Here is a 9,729-nt window from a genome sequence, read left to right on the forward strand (position 1 = left end):
TTCTGAGTTGAATTTTAATTATAATATGCTTGGCAAAGCTGAATTGCAGTGTATTTCATCTTTATGGATACAAAATTGGAATGCATTATGCTATAAAAATGTGTCCCTATTCACTAGTACTTGTCACTGTTTTGAAGTACACTGAGTTTTTATCATACTGAGGGTAGCCTGCACTATTTCATTCAGTACTCAAAACCCATCAAGTAGGTACTATTAGTATTCTCATTATACGACTAAGAAATATGAAGATCCAGGAGGTTAGATAGCATGTGTAAGTGCCAAAGCCAGGGTTTGAATATAGTGCCAAGTGAGAACCTTGACATTATATTGCTTGCCTTCAGAGGAAGAACTATTTCCATTCCTCTGTTTATGCTCCCTTAACTACACCAAATAGACTTGCATTTTATAATGTTACTTCCTATACACAAGTACACTTTTAATAAGCAATATTTTCCAACTCTCAGAATTGGGTTCCTTTAAAGGGTGGGAATGAGGAAAAAAAACTGGAAATAGGTCCTCTTCTGACAGAGTAGAAAGGTGGATCTAGCAACCTTTTGCTTGGCAAATGGAATTCTCAGTTTGGCCGTTGCTAATTCAGTCATTGTCAAAATAGAACTGGGATGGCAAACTAAGGCCAGTGGGCCAAATGCAGCCCACTGCCGGTTTTTGTACAGTCTAAGAGCTAAGAATAGTTTTTACAGTTTTAAATAGTTGAAAAAAATGAAGAGAATCATAATTTGTGACATGTGAAATTCATCAAGAGTGAGCCCTAATCTAAACTGTGGACTTTGGGTGATAATGATGTGTTAATGTAGGTTCTTTGATTCTGAGAAATGTATGTCTCTGGTTCAGGATGTTGGAGAGGAAGACTGTGCATGTGTGGGCTGTGCAGATGACTCAAAAAAGCTCTACTAAAGAAGGGGTCTTCTTGCCCACTCTTCCTAATCTTTAGGCTTTTGAATAATCTGGGGTGATGCCTCTCTTGGTTAAGGTACCCTAGCTCTCGGCTCAGATCACGTCCCCTCTGCCCCCCAGAGCTCAGTGGCTCAGTAATTGAATTTGGGGCAGGAGGGGCGCGCTGGAGCGCAGCTGTCTCTGGGCCCTGGCGCGGCGGCGTTGGGCGCTGGGCGCTGCGCAGAGCCCAGGAGGCGTGGCTGAGGAAGCGAGCAGGACCCTGGGGAAAGGTGAGGCCTGCGGGTGGGGAGCACTGCCAGGCTGGGGGATGCTGGCTCTGGATGGGGTGGACCGGCCTCGGCTCCCTTACCATCACGGCGGGGAGGAACTTGATGGGTTCCTCCGCGCAAAAGCCACCTGCGAAACGAAAGTGATGTCTCTGGGCCTCGGGAAGCGAAGCGCGCGCAGCCGGCTTGGGGTCCCGGGAGGCGGGTGAGCCTATCCAGCCACCGGGCTACATCCCTCCCTCTCCCCTCCCCCGCAGGACGCATACCCCCAGGGCCGGTGCCACAGGGCCTGATCCGCAGCTATGGCACGAGGGTCTGCACAGGATGCGCCTTGTCCTCGGGGCCAAAGGCATCAGGTGAGAAGCAGGGGGCCAAGTGGCCCACAGGGGCCGTTTAAAATTAGGGGCACCCTGCTCAGATTCCAAAGGGCTCTCTGTTGCTTTCTTCTGAGGCAAAGCCAATAAATGGTTAGCGAAGTGTTCTTTAGCGGCCTTCCCGAGATAGAGAGCTTTTTCTTAGAGTTGTGTCTGCATTAAACGTTTAGGACAACTCAGCATAAACTGAATGATGGTGCTGGTGAGTGGGTTCGGGTTCCCCACCCCATCCCTCCCTTAACCTGGTGAAGGAAGGACATAGCTGAGGCCCCGGCTTTCTCTGACTTCTCCACAGCGGGTACCCCCGCCCACATCTCAGGCACCTTTAGATCAGCTCTATTCTCTTCATTTCCCTTTCCAGCTCCAGCATTTTCTTATTTGTTGATGACTTTCCTCACACCCAGCCCCACCCCTACACTCACCCCCACCTCACCACCACCCCACCCCCTATGGTAAGGTTTTAAGGTTAAGGACTTTCGTCTCCTTTGCTCTTGGTCTAGAAGAGGGCCTGGCACATAGTAAGTGCTTAAAAATATTTTTTTAATGAACAAATAGTTCCAAACAATGAAATAAAAGGGACTGCTATTGTCAGGTAGCTGCGTCTGGGGAGGTCGCTCCCTGTGCACTAGGTGAAACCTCAACCCAGGTCCGGGAGAGGTCTTTTCTATGACTAAGAAAGACTTCTCGAGCAGGCCAGAGGAGTGTCGGTAAGGAAGGAATTACTAAAGTGAGACTTAGCAGCAAATGACAGCAGCTGTGCTGGCAGCAGAGCACAAGGAAGAGCAGAGGGAGGGAAGGGAAGCTCATTGCATTCCTGCTCCTCATAGGGCAGATCCCTTGCCCACTCCTGAAGCCAGGGTCCCCTTGAATCTGCACAGCGTGGGAACTGAGCTCCTACCACCCCAGGATATGGGGGAGCCGCAGAGCACTGGATGGAGTGAGATTATCTTCTGAGAACTTCCCAAAGGCAAAGAAAGGAGATCTGGGGGCAGGCTGCTAAAGAGCGTGATTGTACAGCTGCAGTCCCATCCTGATCACCCAGGTGATGGGAACTTGCAAGCCCAAATCAGAGATCTCAGCAGCCCTTCTCTACTTGTCTGAAGTAGGACAGAGAGAGAAGACTAGTGCTTAAGTCTAGAAAATTGAATGAAGTAGTGATACAAGAAAGACATTTACCACTGGAAGACCACAGAAACAAAATGCAGCAAGTTGAGCAGCAAGAAGTCTTTATTTAGGGCAAAGTACACACTTGAAGAAAGGGGATTATGTAAAACCAACCTCGGAGAGGAGGTGCGGCTAAGGCTTTGGATTCTGTCTTTTAAGGTTTTCAAAAATGGGGCAAAGGGCTGGAGCAGGGGTGTGGTTAGGCGTTACATGTTGCCTCATGATGTCTGTCTGGTCAGACATCCAGTCTGTCCTCTAGATATTCTGTCAGCTTAACTTAACACAAGGAATTTCTCGATCATGTTCTCCAAGATAGTGGTTCCCCTCAAGCAGTGGGAAGATATCATTTAGGACTGCTTGCCCTGCCTTAAGATAGGGTAGGTTATTGGCAGATTACCAGAAAATATGTTAGGAATCTTACCTCCTACCTCCCTGGTTTTTAAAATGAAATGGAATCTTGGCCTTAAGATGGAGTCCCTGCTGTTCTTACTGTGCTACTTATATCTGAGCATTTTCATCATAGGCAGGAAAATTAATCATGATGCTTGTTCCATGTCTCTGCCCTACCTCACTATCAAGAGGTGCCTTGAAGGTTCTGACATAGAAATAGGTATATATCCTTCCAGAAGGAATTTTGCAAGACCAGCTCCTGCAGGGAGTTCTGGATTTGGAAGGTAGAGCAACTTCCCTGGAATGGGGACTGTGTAATGCCGCTGGCCTCAAAGCCAGTGGGTTGAGAACGTGTTACTCCAGACTTTCGGCTCTTGTCTCGGCGAGTCCATCATCAGGAGATAACTTCAGAGTTTCAGATTCATGTCAGAGAAATACAGAGACATTTTACATAAAATTATGTAATTCTGTTGTGTGATGTGTATAGCATGTATGCCCTGATTCTTCCCTCTGGCTCAATTCTAGTTGACCCTAATGTTCTCTATTTGAAGTAACAATCGCTTGATGTTTTACCCAGAATGAGAAATTGGCAGCTTAGGAATTAATGTAAATATTTCTTTAGGGCAGAGTTTTTCAATGCTTTCACTATTGGCATTTGGGCCAGACAATTCTTTATTATGTGTTGGGGATGTGGGGAGGTTTTCTGAGTGTTACTGGATATTTAGCGGTATCCCTGGTGTCTACCCTTAGGAGGTAGTTGAATCCCCTCTTCCTCCAGTTATCACAACCAAAAATATTATATCTCCAGACATTGCTATGTGTCCCTGGGGAATGGGACAAGATCACTCTTGGTTGAGAACCACTTTAGAATTTAAGACAATTACCTGAGCAAAGGATATACACACTTATTTCCTTTAACCTTTTTTAAACATATGTGAGCACCTCAATAAACTTTGTAGGCTTGAACCTCTAATAATAATTAAGAAGAAGAATTAAACAGTTACTGCATGCTTATATACTGGGCACTGTCCTAAGCACTTTATAAGTACTCACTTATTTGATCTTCACAACATGCCAAGAGGTGGATATAACTATTACCCCCAGTTTACAGTTAAGGGCACTGAGCACAGGGAGGTTAAGGAATTCAGCCAAGATCACAAGCTAGACTGTCCAGACCCCAGGCGGTTTGATGCCAGAATTCATGCCCATAACTGCTAACACTTAACCATATGCTGCGGTGAACTGTTAAAGTCAGAGTTGTACTTTTTTTTTTTTTTTGAGAGGGCATCTCTCATATTTATTGATCAAATGGTTGTTAACAACAATAAAATTCTGTATAGGGGACTCAATGAACAATCATTAATCAACCCCAAGCCCAATTCTCAACAGTCTCCAATCTTCTGAAGCATAGTGAACAAGTTTTTACATGGTGAACAAGTTCTTACATAGTGAACAAGTTCTTACATGGTGAACAATGCAAGGGCAGTCATCACAGAAACTTTCGGTTTTGGTCATGCATCGTGAACTATACACAATCAGCTCAATTATGATTATTCGTTTGATATTTATACTTGATTTATATATGAATCCCCATTTTTCCCTTATTATTATTATTATTATTATTTTTAATAAACTGCTGAAGTGGTAGGTAGATGCAAGATAAAGGTAGAAAACATAGTTTAGTGCTGTAAGAGGGCAAATGTAGATGATCAGGTGTGTGCCTATAGACTAAGTATTAATCCAAGCTAGTCAAGGGCAACAAAACATCCACGGATGCAGAAGATTTCTCTCAAAACAGGGGGGGGTGAGGTTCTAAGCCTCACCTCAAAGTTGTACTTTTGAGTTCTAAAAGCATGTGAGCTCTGAGTCAGACCTACTAGGCTCCCATTCTTGGCTCTGCTACTTCCTAGTGGTGATTTGGGGCAGGAGATTCAACCTCCCAGAGACAGGAATCACAAGGAGCACAGGAGACAAGGCACAGGCAATATTCAACACACACAACTGTAGGAAGGAAGACAGTGAATGATATGGCTGTGCATTTTTCTTTGTAAAAGACCTAGATGTTAAAAACCTTACTGCAAATTCAAATTTTATAAATCGATTGCTTCTGCCTGGGTAAGCCTCTCGTTTTTGTTCTGCCTTATTTTCCCTCTGCTTTCTAAGACATGAAGTTATCAACATTAACGTGAGAAACAAGCCTGAATGGTACTACTCAAAGCACCCTTTTGGCCAAATTCCTGGCCTGGAGAACAGCCAATGTCACCTGATCTATGAATCAGTCGTCGCTTGTGAGTACCTGGATGGCACTTACCCGGGAGGAAGCAGTAGCCCCATGAGCCTTATAAGCGAGCTTGCCGGAAGATGTTATTGGAGCTATTCTATCAGGTATATCCAATGTTTAAAACAACTTACACTCTATTTGGATGTCTTTCCCAAATTTCAGTCCATTTTTAAAGCTAAACGATTGGTGAAATTGTTTTGTTTTCCTATGTGCGCCTTTGGAGGATAAGTGGCATAGAATCATAGTAGGTCTATCACCTGGCTTAACTGATAGACACTCTTCCATTTCAACTAGCAGTCTCAAGAGGTATGGTTGTGGTGTAGTTATGACTGTGTGGCTTGAGATAGGAACATTGGACGGGCTGAAAACTGGTAGTGCCTGTATATATCTAAGGGACCTATCTAAGGTTTCAGGTAAAAAAAATAATGGGGTGTGAAGAAGGTAATGCACAGAAGGGGGTTGTCCTTTACGTAGAGCAAGAGTGTCAGCTCTTGGAAAATGTGGAGAAGAAAGACAAAGTGACACCTGTTGATAATGGGAAAAAAATGATGGAGAAATTTAAAAGTAGTTTTCTTTGAAAAGAAGTAGAAATAAGTCAGTGATATTAATAGCTGACATGTATTGAGGACTTACGTTGTGCCAAACTCTATCGTCACTACTTTATAAATGTGAACTCATGTGAGCCTCACTACTGCCCTTTAGGGTGAGTGCTATGATCGTATCCATTTTTCAGATGGGGACACTGAGGCGTAGAGAGATTAATTGCCCCGCCTAAGATTGTACAGCACGGAAGTAGCTGATGAAGTAAGAAAACTGGAGAACCCCTTTTAAAGGACCTTGTTTTACCATGGTGCTGTGGTAAGGGGATTCCTGGCACCACCGGGATGCCCCTCAGAGACAGCTGAGGAGCCTGGGTATGGGTGTCAGCCTGTTAATTAGGGTGACACAGTTTCGGTTGCATTTTTAGGTGGAGCAGCAATGTGGAGTTCCCTCAGACTTCTCCACTGAGAGCCTCTGTCCTTTGATTAGGCCCCACATTTGACCAAGCAATGGCTGGTACCATTGAGATGTGGGAGACAGTGTGCTGATCTGAAGCCAGCCCTGTGTCAGGAATTCAGCTCTCTTGAAGAGATACAAAAAGAGGCCCCTCTCCTGGTCAGATATAATGGAAGAAGTGATGCAGCGTCCACAATCTGCTCCCCCAGACACCCACTGCTTTCACGGACTTATTCTTTCTGCCAAATTTTGATAAGTTTGGCTACTAATCATCTAATTTTAACTTGGGAATGTTTACTCTCTGCTAACTGGCTCTGGAATTATTCTTGAAAATCTGGCAAGGAGTTGGGAAGGATATGTGGTGAATTTCTTCCTTTCCTGGAGTCACCACATCTGTTAACCACATACAGAGATCTGCTAAGTATGTCTGTATGGCTTCCTTAGCTTCTGCCAATGGGGCCAAGGTTTGGCTGCTAGGAAAAGAGACCTAACTACTGTAAATTTATCTTATAAGGGTTTATTCTCTCACATAAAAAAGGTAGAGGTAGGACAGTTCAGGGCAATTTTGATGGCTTCTTCATGAAGTCACCAGGAACTGAGTAATTTTCTTTCTGCTCTGTCATCTTTAGTGCAAGGCTATTCATCCTCACAGTGAGAAGACAGCTGTTGGAGCTGCAGCCATCACATCTAAGTTTCAGGTTGCAGAAAGGAGAACAGAAAAGAAGAAAATGGCCAAAGGCCATGCCCCTTTAGAGGGTTTTGCCAGAAGTCCTACTCAATGACTACTTAACTATCATTGGCCAGGACTTAATTGTATGGTCATAACTATCTGCAGGAGAGCCTGGGGAAATTACTCTTTCTTCTTGGGACACCCTAAATAAAATCAGGGTACTATAATTAAGAAAGAAGGGGAAAGTAGCTATGGGTGAGCATGGAGCAATCTCTGCTAGCAGATCCTGCATTAACCTGGCAGTAATTGGGCTAGTTAACTCTTACCTCTAGAATAATCTGGGAGGTGGGTCTTTGACTTCCTTCATCTTTGTTCCAGAAACTGACATATTCTTTTTATGGTTGGGTTGTTACTCTGTGGGCAGCCAGACAATGCTGTTCTTATCTCCTTAAGGGAAAGCTGATATTAATACTCTTCCATTTGACCTTTGTCAAGTGGAAACAGATTGTATTATTTATACTTCCAGCTACCTTGGATTTGTACAGTTGCAACATTTATAGACGATAAACAGTCATGTGTAGTCAACCCTTGGTCCTGAGACCACAGACTGTGGTCTTGACTCTGGAGGCAGTATGATGTGGTGGAAAGAGTATGAGATCCTCGGCTGGCTTTACTGGATTCCAGAACCTTGGGCAAGCTTCTAGACCTCTCTCTGCTTGGTTTTCCACATTTATAGAGTGAAGGAGTGTTTTGAAAGGTGTATTTTCTGAGCCTCTAGGTTCTGCAAAGGAATGGCCCAGCAAGGGGAGATCTGGTGGGTGGTTCAGATCCTGCTTCACCCAGAACAGCCCTGCTTTTAACATCTTGTTTAACATGACATCTAATAAGGTAGCATCTGGGGAAGGAAATTTGAAAGCTCTTATACATAGAGCATTTTTAAGGTCTTTATTTTAAAGATTAGCCGAACTGATTCCATCATGCCTGGTTAACCTTCTTACAGATAAATGCTGGGCCAGGGAAAGGAATTTTGAATTGAAACAAAACCCTCTGAATTCAAAGAAAATTGGAAACATATTTTGATCTGTCGCTCTCCTTCTGTATATTTGAATGATGGATGAACTCTGTAAATTGCAGATTGCTGCATAAATGTATAATGTGTTGGTTCTTTTGTTGGGGCTCTTCCAGGGAAAGAGAACCTATCTTTTTGTGCCATGCACTATGCTGCACGTGTTTGCATGCACCATCTCATTTAATCTTCCCAATAACCAGCTCAGGTAAATGGTACTGTGCCTACTTTACAGATGGGAGTAGCCTCTCTCTCTGCAGGCCCTGAGCTAGGTACTACATACCTAGGGATACAAAAAGTAAGCCAAGCTCTAAGAATACAAGAAGCTTGACTCTGGTCCTAGGACTGCAGAATGCAAAGACATTCACAGAGCTCAACGCCCCAAGTAGGGAGAGACAGACTGTTACACCCATTTAAAACTATGGTGTACGAAGTACTATGCTGCAGACATAGCTAAGAGAGAGACCTGGTGGTTTGCTGGGTGCAGACTAAGGCCTCTGTTGACTTCTCCAGGATGAAGCAGAGGCACAGAGCAGAAAGACTGGTGTGTCCAGCAAACAGTAAGCAGAGAGAGGTTAGTGACCAGGGAGTTATTGGTAACAGAGAAATGTAGAGGTGGACCAGAGTCTGGTGCTAAAGGGCCTTTTCCACTGTGCCAAGGAAATTTGCGCTTTGTACCAAACTTGATGGAGAGTAACGAGGAATTATTAAGCAGGGAATGGCGTGCTCCCTCTTGCTTTTTCAAATGTTCAGCCCAGCAACCTACTGTATAAAGGTTGGATGAGAGGGGGCAATATGGGGGATGGTGGGGGATTTGGGGGACCACATCAAAGTGAATTGGAGAGGGGATTTGATTGGAAAGATTAACAGGGAGTGAAATGAGCAGGGTCTGCCAAGAGGTTAGCATTGTTGAGGATGGTTTCCAAGTTTCTGCTCAGGAAATGTGATGCTTTTCAGAGAGGTGGAGGGAGGATCCATTTTGTCCAGTGTGAGGTGCTGATTGGCTATTCATGTGGAAATACACTGAGGAAGGAAACCTGGGGGCTGTTCCAGACCTTCAGGAAGGTCCTACTGCCTAAGAGCTTGGCTCCTTACAGACCACGCCCTTCTTCACACATGCAGCTTGGCAACAGCAAGCAGGAATATCTGTTTTTGTTGAAGTCACGGCTAAGTGGGGGAGGCAAAACCACTGAACAGGGCCACAGAATGCATCCATCAGTCATAAGAACAAGAACTGAGACTCAGTGTTTAACCTTTGTGACTGCTGTTTAACCAGAGATATCAGGAATATAACCAATGGTGTGGTGATAAATGTTTGACAACAGACTGAGTAAAAGGGGGGGAAAAGCCCTGATATGTAGCATTCACTGATTTCATGGTGCAAAGACTCCCACTGAAGGCTGGTGCTAACCTACCAATGTGATGTCTTTAAACTCAGAGTTGGGAAGATAACTCTGGAAAAACACTGAGGGAGTGAGAATGTGTGCCTTCAGTAACCAAGGCCTTCAGCTTCCAGAGGCCACAGGACCCTTTATAATTCTTGGCATTCACTAAATTCACCTGTGGCACTTGACTTTTCATTTCCATGCAAAGTTTCACACATCACC

At 44.4% G+C, this 9,729-nt stretch overlaps 1 pseudogene; it reads left to right on the forward strand.

The window, feature by feature from the left end:
- The first annotated feature begins 1,057 nt into the window (after nt 1-1,057).
- LOC130684482 (glutathione S-transferase omega-2-like) lies at nt 1,058-7,168 on the forward strand (annotated as a pseudogene).
- Nucleotides 7,169-9,729: the final 2,561 nt, after the last annotated feature.

This window comes from Manis pentadactyla, chromosome 8 (assembly GCF_030020395.1).
Source record: "Manis pentadactyla isolate mManPen7 chromosome 8, mManPen7.hap1, whole genome shotgun sequence".
Classification (NCBI taxonomy): Eukaryota; Metazoa; Chordata; class Mammalia; order Pholidota; family Manidae; genus Manis; species Manis pentadactyla.